We start from the raw sequence: 12,672 nt of genomic DNA on the forward strand, positions 1-12,672 counted from the left end.
GTTAAGGTTCGTTCGAGTTAGGGAAGAGAAGAAAGCAAGCCCAAGTCGAAGTAGGTGTCAAAAATAGTGATCTTTATTACACACTTTGTGCACTTAGTGTGGGAAAAGACAATTTGCAATCGAATCCTCTCGTCAACTGAAGCATCAGTCTCCTTATATTGCCTTTATGACATCACAGTTGGATCTTTACTGGAAATGATCTCAAATGATAACAATTCCCCGCCTATCCCAAAGTTTTCCCTTATATAGACATCAACTGCTACTCTTAAGAGAAAAACAAGTGTGTATTACATTGTGCATTTTGTGAAAGTGTATTTATCAGAAAAACTGTCCTCAGATGACCCTCCTATTATTACTAAGTGTGTAGGTGAACGTGCGTGTGTTACATAAGTGCGTGCATGTAAGTAGAGGCCGGCGTACGTGCAGAACTCCACGCAGGCCTGCCAGGGCCCAACAGGACTAGTGGGTCTGTATGGTGTGACTGCTCTGCTCTAACGTGCAACAACTTTATATAAACAGTCAGTGTGCATTAATATTTGCTCAAAGTAACACAGATGTAATTAAAAGATTATACTGTCAACAGATTCAAAAATGGTAAATGATTAATCAATGATAACTGATTGTGAGAATACAAAATAAAATATCTCCTGATCACACTCCTCCTCTTTGGCCTTTTGAAAAAAGGCCAACCTTTAGAGATATTGTGTCACTCCTCCGTCCAGGCGGCTTCTCGCAACGGCATCATATGTTCCGGACCAGCTGAACCAGAAGCTATGGCCCTGCTCACCAGATTACCCAACACCTGCCTCACCAGAGGAATGAGACAACACCCGATCAGCAACAAACCTAGAAAAACTAGAAGAGAAAACATGGCAGACATAAACAATCCCTTATATTGCCCAAAAACAGATGTGAACCAATCTCCCAGCCTTGAGTTCACGCCTGATTGCTCATGCATGGTTCTAGATAACGTTTTCAAATTTTCCAGCGCCCGCGTGACTGTTCCGTCCGGAGCTGTATTGTTGGGAATAAAGGTGCAACATAAATCTCCGAACATCGCGCACACGCCTCCCTTCTCGGCCAATAACATGTCCAGCGCCATGCGATTTTGGATTCCCATTAACGACGTCGGACCTAATTGTTCTGCAAGACCTTCCACCGCGTCCCTAGTGAGATTAGAGAGTCTCAACACATTATAATGAACATAATTAATGCGATCAACATTTTTATTTGGAGTCACCCACAGAAACACACTTTCAAACCCGGCCGCTATCTGATCAACTAACTTATACTCATCTGGAACTCCTCGGGGAACTCCTATTGAGTCTATCCAGGTTGGCGAGTCCCGTCTTGGATCATACTTGTGGATAGCTCCTGTGGCTCTCCTCCGTCTGGCTGTAGACACATCCGCACCTTGCTGTGGAATTGTCTCTAGCCTACTGCCTATGAGCATCAAAGGTGCAGCTAGGCGCACCAGAGCACACGTTCCCACACTCCCCAAGGGAACCTGCACCAAAAGGGTGTACTCCCCACAATAATAATATAGCCCACCTCTCGCCCAGGTGCCTATAATTGTGCTTGGGTCACTTACATCATTGGTAGTCCTACCTGTGATTGTCCTCTGGCACCAGCTTGGATTAATCCTTCCTAGCCTAAATCTCACTCTGTCTGTAGAAAACTCAAAACATGTATAATTATCTCGTTTTGGTGTGAATGAACCTGGTTGTGTGCGTTTATCAATTGGCGGATATAAACCTGACAAAGTGGTGCAGTTACCTGTGTCCACCGCCTCTCTAGTTAATCTCAACATGCAATTATATCCCCACTCATCCTCTGGATACAGAGGAGCGGGTTCAGTAAACAAATGTGGTCGAGCGGTAGCACAAGCAACACAATCAACCACTTTCTGCTCCTTAGCATTTTGAGCCACCCAATCTAACCAAAGATTCCTATCTCCAAAACCTGTGGCACGCTCTATCAACTCCTGAGGTTTTAACCTAGTATAATCAGTGGCAACAAACCATTTTTCTTCTGGATCCTTGTAAGTAACTGTCTCTACGGGATCTGTTTGCACCGTAAGATTCAGTGCCGAGTCATTTCCCAGCGGTTTAGACCTGGGATTAAATAAATTCACCCGAATTAACCCGAATGGATCTGTCCCTACTTTATCTACCCCTACTACTAAATAAAACGCACCTCCATCAAACCCAGGTTCAGGGAGTTCACTCCATGGTCCTAGGGAAAGAGTAATAGGGTTATTTGTAACAGAATAATCTCTCTGAATAGCTATTCCTTCAAGGGCCGGTGGCACCGTTGGCTGCCATCCTACTCCTGTCCACGCGACCACATCCTGCCAAGAACACCACTGATCCGTTACATAGGTGTAGATGTCACTATCCCATGATGGGCCCCACACCGACTTAGGGTAACACATCATTGGATGATAACAAACCCACACATTATATGTTCTCCAACTATTCCCGTCACCCGAGCATTTAATTACCTCACACAAATCGAATGTGAACGCTGTTGTGGATCCATTAACATACCCAAACTCGACTCCGCCACTGGCTTTGAGACACCCATCATCCCCACCTGAACCAACCGCACGCTTGACTTTTTTCGACGATTTGATCGGTTCGGGCTCAGGAGCGGATAGACCTCTGTGTCTGGGCAATTCACCTGTCTGCCAAAAAACAAAGAAACACGTTATAACACTTATTAACCCCAACACCCCCGTTATTTTCCAATTTTCCCACAATTTCATGATGACTGTTCCCAGGCTCGTTTACTTTTACTCTATGCTAAAAAGATAAGGTTACAAAAAGAGTATAAGGTTATGAGTATAAAAATATGCAAGTAACCTACAAAACTATTACGATTCCTTCAAACTATCAAATACTTTAGACTAGAGCCCTAGCCTATTTAAGAGCCTGTAATGGATTCCTCCTTGGCGCGTGACGCTCCTCTTCTTTCTTCGCCTCATTCAGGTTAGACTACTGAGGAGGACCGTAGCACAGGTGGAACGAGTATTATTCTGGCTCTATGTTCCCCCCTGCGTCGATTGGGTGGAGGCTAGCTCCAGCAAACTCTCGTCCGCGACTGCACACTGAGACCAATGGAACCAGGTCTCCCCTTTCCCCTTTAGACGGACAGCACTGGTGGTTCGGGCAGTTACTTCGAAAGGTCCGGTCCACCTCGGGTCTCTCCACTTTCGCTTAATGACCTTCAGCCACACCGCCTTGGCATCGGGGATGGACCTGTCCTCCGCTTTCACCCCTTCTCCAACCTGTTGTGTGAAACTAGACACAAGAGCTTTTAATTCTTTCCAACATTCAATATGTTTTCTATTACTTTTTACACTTTCTTCCGCCGGAACTGTTGTCCAAGGACCTGGAAACTGTCGTCCTGTCAACAGCTCATATGGTGTGAAACCTGTGGATTGATTAACACAACATCTTATTATCATCAATGCAACTGGCAGGGCTGCTACCCAATTTAGCCCCGTGTGAGCTGAAATCTTAGCAATTTTATTCTTCAGATTTAGATTCATTCTTTCTACCTTTCCCTGCGACTGGGGGTGATATACTGTGCCAAATCTATGTTGTAACCCCAGCTTCTGTTCTACCTCTGCCAAATCTTTGTTTTTGAAATGAGTCCCATTGTCGGACCTAATCCGCTTAGGGAAACCATGCCGGGGGATGTAATGATTGATTAAACACTTAATCACACTTTTTGCATCCTCCCTCTTGGTAGGCCATGCCTCAGGCCAACCCGTCAAAGCATCTACACTTACCAGTAGATATCGAACTCCTCCTGGACCTGGATCAATCATGTCAGTGAAGTCAATGACAATCTCTTCACCTGGTCTTTCTGGAATGGGGAACTTACCTGCCTCTGGTTTAATCACTGGCTTCGGATTGTGCCTCCCACAGATCAGACAGGTCCTAGCCTTTTCCTTGATCATATCCTTCAAAAAGGGATGCCACCAATGGCACAGATGTCTCCCCATCTGGGCGACACCTACATGTCCAAGGCCGTGCGCTTCGGCAATCTTCTGTTTTGCCAAGTTGGCTGTCAACACTGGTCGACCGTCAGGTCCTCGCCAGAGACCTCCTTCTTCCCAGGCTCCTCGATTCTTCCAGATCCCCTTCTCTTCTGGGGCAGCCTCCCCTTGGGCCTTCCTGGCCTCCTCTAGCATGTTAACTCCTGATTCTTCTTCCACCGTTATTTGTACCATCTGTCGTGATGCTTTATAACCCGCTGCCTCCTTTGCAGCTCGATCGGCTTCCTGATTTCCTCTGGCCATCAGGCCGGTCCCTGAGGAGTGGCCTTTGCATTTTATGATGCTCACCTCCTCTGGATCTCCCAAGGCCTGCTCAAGTTCCTCCATTTCCTTTTTGTGGCAGATTGGTGCGTTATCTGCTGTCCTGAATCCTGCTCTTCTCCATTGGGCCAGCTCCACATGAGCCGCTCCAAAAGCATAAGCTGAGTCCGTGTAAATGTTGACTCTTTTTCCTTTTGCAAGTCTCAAAGCTCGACTTAGAGCAATTACTTCTGCTCTTTGGGCTGACTGCTGCCCTTCAAGTCTTCCAGCCTCCTTCACTTCAAATGCAGCCCCTTTTCTGCAAACTACCGCGTAGCCTGCTTTTAATCCTTCATCATCCCTGTAGCAGCATCCATCAGTGAACCAATCTTCAGCTCCTGTCAGAGGTTCTGCTTTCAAGTCTTCTCTTATCTTCTCGTCCACTTCAGCTCTCTTTGCGCAGTCATGAGGTTCTCCTCCTGACTCCATTAAATCTGCCATGTTAATTCCTTCATGTGTGAAGGTCAAGTTAGGAGCGTCTAAAACTCTACACACTCTCTGTTGTGTAAGAGGTGTCATGGTGAAGGCTTGTGAGTTAACATATGCCACCACACTGTGGGTGGTCAGCACCTTCAACGGATGATCCCTCACTTAATGTGCTGTCTTTTGTATAATTTTTGACACCCCAATGGCATGCTGAGTGCATCTCGGGTGCCTTGTCTCTAATGAATTCAGCCTAATGCTGACGTACATAAGTACATCTCTTCCTCCCCCTTTTTTCTGAAACAACACCCCATTAGCTATCCCGTGTGTTTCAGAAACATCAAGATAGAAGGGTTGTTCATAATTAGGAATAGCAAGATCAGCCGATCTAGATAAGTCCTGTTTTAATGCAATAAATGCCGACTCAGTTGCCGATGTCCATGGCAGTTCAGCCTTAAGATTTCTGACACCTGCCGTTTTTACCAAATCCCTCAACAGGGCTGTTTTGCCTGCATAATTTGGAATGAAGTGCCGGCTGTATCCTGTTAACCCCAAGAATGAGAGCAACTCCTTAACCGTACGCGGTCTTGGATGTGTCAAAATCTGATCACGATGAGTGTTTAGCAGACCCACTGATTTGTGAGCAATGACACGGCCCAGAAATGTTACTTCTGGTCGGACCAACTGCAACTTTTCTTTACTGACCTTGAAACCGCACTCAGCGAGTCTCTTCAGTATGGTAAGTGAAGCTGCCGTACATGCCGAAGCAGACGGAGCTGCAATGAGCAAATCATCAACATATTGCACTAGTGAACACCCCTCTGGGAGATGGCATGGCGATAAAGCTTCTTTCAACACTTGGTTGAAAATGCCAGGGGAAAGTGCAAACCCTTGTGGCAACCTTGTGTATCTGTACTGTTGTCCCCCATATGTGAATGAAAACATGTCCCTCAGAGACTCATGCAATGGGAGACAGAAAAATGCATTCGCTAAATCAATACATGTAACCACTTCTGGTCTGTTGTTAATGCCGTCAAGGCTGTGTATGGGTTTGGGACTGGCACCGTGTCAGTACGTAGAATGGCATTGATGGCTCTTAAGTCATGTGCCATTCTGTACTTTCCTGTCCCATGCTTCTCTACTGGCAAAATAGGAGTATTCCAGTAGGATTGAGAGGGCTCAAGCACCCCTACTTTCAATAGCCCCTCAATGGTTTCTGCAATTCCCTCCTCAGCTTCTCTCTTTTGCCTATACTGTGGTTTCCAAATTGGCGTTTCAGACTTCAGCTGGAACAAAACGGGCGAACACGTGGCCTGGCCCACATCCGTAGGCCCTGCTGACCACAAAGTGTCAGGAAGAGTCGCAAGTGCGGCAACTGCATCCGCATGGTCTGTTCTTTCTCTCCCATGAATTCTTGAGATTTGTTGATGCTCCAACATCACTGTGTCCTCTGATTGACAAGTGATACGATAAATTTTGCATTTTGGCGAGTACCAAACGTCTGGAATCTGAGTAGCTTGCCAGCCAGGTTCCTCGAGGGCTCTTTTGACCATCGTCCCCAGCTCCTTCGCCTGATGACTCTCATGGACCGCCAATGTTATATGGGGCACTGAATCAGGTCCCATTTTGAACCAAGGCCGTTGTTCGTCGGTTAATTTTACTGCTGCCGCGACACCCTCCGGACCGACATAGATGTTTTGAGAACACACATTCCAAGTCTGGCCTTCAAGGTCAGACTGGAACAGGTCCCTGTAAATTTCATCATCATTTCTCTCATAATAGAGGGTGACATGGAACGGATCCCTGGGGGGAGAGAAGACTGCCAAGGCCATAATCCAAGGTTTCCACAACTGATATTGTCTTAGTATGCCTTCTTCCACCACACGACCCCAATAGATGTCAGCGGTCGTTTGTTCACAGTCTTTCAGCAAGTACTGGTTCTTTGAAAATGTCCCCAGGCACGGAAACTCTTTTCCTCCTGGAAGTGTAACTGTTAGTCCATCAGCTGAACACATGATGGTGGCCCCCAGTTTAATGAGCAGATCCCTGCCCATCAAGTTCACAGGCACATGGGGAGACACCACATAGCTGTGCTTCAATGTCTGTTTTCCCAGCACCGTCAGGGCTGGATTGGTTGTTGGCAGCGTCATTGGTACCCCAGAAAACCCAACAACACTGACCACATGGTTGGAAAGTGTGGCACTGTTTGGTTTTTGTTTCAGTGTTGAATAGGTAGCCCCAGTGTCCACAAGGAAGGTCATTTCATCTCCTTCCACACTCATTGACAACATAGGATCTGCCACTCCCATGTTGTCTGGTCTCTGTGGGTCCCGTCAGTACAGCTCCTCCTCTCCGCCCCAGTAGCCCAGGGGATACTGAGCCGCTGGCGCCATGCCTGGGTTTGGAGCTTGATGTCCCCTTGTCTGGCCCACTCTGCCTCGAAAAGTTCCCTGTGCCTGGGGTGATGATGGATAACCTGCTTCTTGCTGTCGTGGTGTAGGACAATCACGAATCCAATGTCCTCGTCCTCCACACCTCAGGCATACATTCGGGTCCAGCATAGGTCCCCCCAGACCACGGCCCCTTGGTCCACCTCCCCTTTGGGATCCACCACGTCCCCTCAGCGACCTAGTAGTCCCCCAATTCCCCGCGGGTCTTCCTTGCCTTGGGAATTCATTGGCGGGCCATCGGTCATCAGGGTACAGAACCGGATTCAAATCTGGCCAATCAGGCCCCGGATCGCCCCGTGGCTGCGCCACCAGCATCTTCTTAGGTCCATCTTTGGTTTCCTTTTTCTTTTCGTTTAGTTTTTCTCTCGCCTCTGCCAATTTCAATTTCACTAACTGCGCTTGCGCCTCCTCCAGCTCCTGTTTTTTCTTGTTCACCTCGTCTTTCTCCAGCTCAAGTCGATGTATAATGTGCCTCTCCCATTTTGCTGAATCCGCCACCGCAAAATCAGGATTCTTTTGTAAATCTGTTCTTACTCGTTCTGGGAGACCTGCTAATACTGCAGATCGGAACCACGCCCTTGGTTCACCATTCTGCCCAGGATGTTCACCAGTTTGAAGAATCCACTGTTCTTTTGCATGCTCCATAAACTCTCTAGGGGAATGTTCTGGGGTCCAAACAATCCTAGGTGTAGTGCCCATGTTATGAGTCGGATACTTCTCACGCACTGCGTCAGAGAGAGCATTTCGCACCCTTGCATAGGGGACGTCGTTTGGTTGGCATACAGTTCTTGCTATCTCTTCTACATCTGCGAGGCCTCCTCCTCTGAAGGTCCTCCCACCGATAGCTCGGAAATCTCCCAGAGCCAATTCCTCTCCTTCTGTAAGACTTCCTAGTCTCCTCAACCAAGCGGCTCCTCCCTCCGTGATTGGGGGCAGCTGCTTCACCAGAGCCTCAAGATCTCTGATATTGTAGGGGTGGTAGACTGGTTCACCCCTTCCACCCTTCAATAAAGGCATTGTGAGGGATAATTCCTCTTCTGTGTCACCCTGCCCTTCTTCAGTTGGCAATGCAACAGTCTTCCTCTGGTTCTTCTCAAAGATGGACGGTCTTTTATCTCTTGGTTCCTCCAGAACCCTCCCAGAGCGAAGGGTCGTCCTTCCTGTGGGAGTCTGAAACTTTGGGGCAAATCCTCCCCTTTGCAGGTTTGACACTTCTCTGGATTTTCGTGTGTTGCTTTCTACTGAGGCCGCCAAGTCCTTTTCCAAGGCATAAAGTGTTTGTGCTACGCTACGTGGTGTTGCTACGCCTTCCTCCTCCATTTTTCTCAAGAGGCGTTCCAGCTGTATCACGGCCTCCCGATTGTCAGATTCTTTTCCGAAAACGTGGCCTTGCCACTGTTCCTTCTCAGAATCATCAACCGTTGACCTCTGATTAGTTTTTCGGGTCGCCTTTGATGGCGCCTTCTGATACTGCATTGAAGGTGAGTCTTCCTCTGAAGTCCAGGCCTCCTGGGATGGATTTTCCTGGCTGGGCTGTTGCAATGTCACCTGTCCGGTACTTGTAGACGCCACAGGTTGAGCCTCTTCTGTAGCTCTATCTGGGCTAAAAAGAGAGGGAGGAATCAAGATCAACCCCCGTGTAGTAATTCCTTGTGATGTCCCAGCAACTGGGTGAGGCTGACTTACCTCTGATGCAGCTGCCGCTGATTGAGACTGCATCGCTTTCTGTGCAGGTACCCCTGATTGTGGCTGCACTACTCCTGTGTCTGCCTCCACTGTGGCTGGAGCAGATGTCGATGATGGAGAATTCTCCTGTATGTTGACAATTCCACCTGTCACTTTTCCTGTTTTTCCTTCCGGCCCCCACATAGTACCACCCTCCAGGGCCACCACTGGACAAATATAAGGTGGGGGTGGGCCACTCAGGAAGTCCTTCAGGCTGGGATATAGCTTTCCCTCAGCCTCAGCTTCCTTTTTTAAGGCTGGCTGGATGTCGTTCACTTCCTCTTGCATCCAGTGGGAAACACCTTGGGAGATAATCATAAGCTTACAATACTTACTTTGTTTTTCCATCATAAGTTTCTTTTCAGCCTTTATTTTTCTCCCCTGGAAATGTCCTAAAGATTCCTCTTCAAGCTCCTTGATTCTCTCTTCACATTTCTCCCCTTGTCGTTGAAAGAGGGAGTGCAGAGGGATTCTGTCCTCCAATGTCTTCTGTTGATTTTCACATAATTCCTTCACTTCTTTTTCTAAAACCTGACACTGACGAGCAATCTCTTTTGAAGACGTCCCTTCAGTCATTTTAATGGCTTTCTTCAATTCCTGTATTTGCTCCTTCAGTGGCTTGTATCTCTTTCCCCCACCAGGGGTCGCCTTTTCCTCTTCAGCCATTTTGCTTTTTGACCTCACTTACCTTACCAAAATGGCCGGTCTTAGGCTCCTCCCCTAGGGGTTGCCTCGTTGTATTTTCCTTTCGGCAGTCAGAATCTCACAAGCTGGTCAAGCCGAACTTCCGCTAGGCTCCAGCCTGAGAGAGAGACCGCCCACAGACACACACACACACACACACCCTCTAATCCTCCTTTCAAGCTCAAAGCTTGACAAACGTCTAATCTAACAGTTTTAAGCACGCAAAGCCAGCGAAAATTCACTCTCACATTCACTTCCCTAACAACTACAAAGTTTTCACATACAAGAATAATCCAAACAATCTACCATGCACCGTTTTCCCTCCTTATACGAGAGACTCAACCAACTTTTAAAAGCTTTATTTACACAACATCAAATAGAGCACAGATCTCTGCCTTCTCCAGGTAGAGAAAGAAATACGACCCAACTAAAAATCTCCCAACAAGCACCCAAAGTTCTCAAATTTTGTCAAGATATTTATCCCCGCACTCCTACCTTACTGGAGTTTTACACAAGGGATCATTACTCATGGAATTCTATTAAACCATAATCACATTAGGAAATCACCAACACAAGACTACAAGGTTTAGTTTATTTAATATACTGAAATCTTTCAACCATACTTCTGAGACCCCCCTTCACCTAACGAAAAGAAGCTCAGAAGGACAGAAAGGGAGAAATAGGGCCGCAGCTGTACACACACACACACTCCGCTCGTACTCGCGCGCGTGTGCCCGCTACTGCGCAGCACCACACAACCCCTCCCTTCTCCTTAAGGAGAGATACACACACACTCTCTGTTCTCTGGGAGCGAGAGAAGAGAAAGGCGTTTTCGTTTTTTCACACTCTGAATCCACACAGAAAAAATTCAACAACACAAGACAGTTTATACAATTTACACTTTTAAATGCACAGACACACGAGTAATTTATATACAGTATACACGGGCCCACATAGACGTCATATACCAGAAGAGGTTACCCCTAACTTTTTTTGACTAATTTAAAAGCACCTATAGCCCAGGCCTAGCCTTGCTGGTCAATACACACCTCGGGAACGCCCTCCCGATAGCGCTCAAATTCCTAAGAAAACACCATATGCCAGAACAACTTTATCTCACTTCTCTATTTCTCTGCTGGTGTTGCTAAATTTTTGACTAATTTAAAAGCATCTTTCAGCCCAGAGCCTAGCTCTTGCTGATCAATTACCCGTCTCAAGTACGCCGCCTTGAAAAACGGTCAAATTACTAAGTTCTAGTACTTTAAAACTGCTTCCCCGCCCGGACACCCGGATCTCCACCAGCGGCGTGAAATATCCCAGATCACGCTTTTGGCTTTACTTAAAGTTCACAAGCTCCTGACGTTTAGATAGGATGCAGCCAGGTCTAACCTTCTTAATCAATCAATGCAGTAGAAGGCAATCACTCATAGATTACCTGGCCATTAAGGGCGTCCCAAGATTCCCCCGGTAGGCCAACCGAGCTTAACCATAACAACGCGTCCGTTGCATGTGGCGTCTGCCAAAACGCTGAACAACTGCATTCCTAGAGAGCCTAGCTTCTCCGTCCTAAACGAATTTACTTGTTTAAAAAGCCTCACGGTGAGCTCTCAGCCCCCCCGTTTAATTATCAGAAGCCCGAGACCGTCTCTGCTACCCAATTAATACCAAATTATCCCTACACTACCGATTGACTGGCTGGCATTCCCAGTCAACCCACATTTAACCTCTTAAACCGTATTTATTTGTTTCCACACACCTTAAACCGTATTAACTTAAACACATAACTTCTTAACTCAAAATTCACTCCCAAAATGAACAACAATGAATTTAGTCAGACTACTATGCCCTATTTTAAAACTAATTAGTCAAGATCACTATGGACCAACGCCAGAAGCCCAGACTGAGTGAATATTATTTAATTAAATTTAGTTTTAACTTCCAATATAGCGCCTTTGGATAAAAATCAACAGGTTGCACTCACCTTTTCTTATGTCGCCTGGCGTCACTCAGATAGGCTGCTGGCCTTCGCCCCCTTTGTCACCTTCCACGACGAGCTGCAGGTTGCAACCCCTCCCCACCCGGCGATTTCGGCACCAGGAATTGTTAAGGTTCGTTCGAGTTAGGGAAGAGAAGAAAGCAAGCCCAAGTCGAAGTAGGTGTCAAAAATAGTGATCTTTATTACACACTTTGTGCACTTAGTGTGGGAAAAGACAATTTGCAATCGAATCCTCTCGTCAACTGAAGCATCAGTCTCCTTATATTGCCTTTATGACATCACAGTTGGATCTTTACTGGAAATGATCTCAAATGATAACAATTCCCCGCCTATCCCAAAGTTTTCCCTTATATAGACATCAACTGCTACTCTTAAGAGAAAAACAAGTGTGTATTACATTGTGCATTTTGTGAAAGTGTATTTATCAGAAAAACTGTCCTCAGATGACCCTCCTATTATTACTAAGTGTGTAGGTGAACGTGCGTGTGTTACATAAGTGCGTGCATGTAAGTAGAGGCCGGCGTACGTGCAGAACTCCACGCAGGCCTGCCAGGGCCCAACAGGACTAGTGGGTCTGTATGGTGTGACTGCTCTGCTCTAACGTGCAACAACTTTATATAAACAGTCAGTGTGCATTAATATTTGCTCAAAGTAACACAGATGTAATTAAAAGATTATACTGTCAACAGATTCAAAAATGGTAAATGATTAATCAATGATAACTGATTGTGAGAATACAAAATAAAATATCTCCTGATCACATACGGTATGTGTAAAAAGCAAACGTAGGAGCTGTGATAACTGTCTTCTTTTTTTTTTTTTTTTTTGTCCCGTTTGGATCTATAGCCATCAGAATTGTTGTCTTGAGGCCAAGAAAGATGCCAAGCGGATTTATTTTACCAAGTGGATCATCATTGAATTAAGATGGCGCCGGTGAGGTCGGCTGCCGTCACGACTGCTCCGACCACTTTTTCTTTGTCTTTGTTTTTTTAAGTTAGTTTTCAGTGTTTCTAAATCGGCAAAATCAT

At 46.4% G+C, this 12,672-nt stretch overlaps 1 protein-coding gene across 1 annotated transcript in view; it reads left to right on the forward strand.

The window, feature by feature from the left end:
- Nucleotides 1–12,672, forward strand: part of LOC308397249 (uncharacterized protein) — a 30,731-nt gene that overhangs the window by 9,311 nt on the left and 8,748 nt on the right. The gene's annotated exons all lie outside the window — the stretch shown is intronic.

This window comes from Rhamphochromis sp. 'chilingali', assembly GCF_963969265.1.
Source record: "Rhamphochromis sp. 'chilingali' genome assembly, chromosome: 1".
NCBI classification, from domain to species: Eukaryota; Metazoa; Chordata; class Actinopteri; order Cichliformes; family Cichlidae; genus Rhamphochromis; species Rhamphochromis sp. 'chilingali'.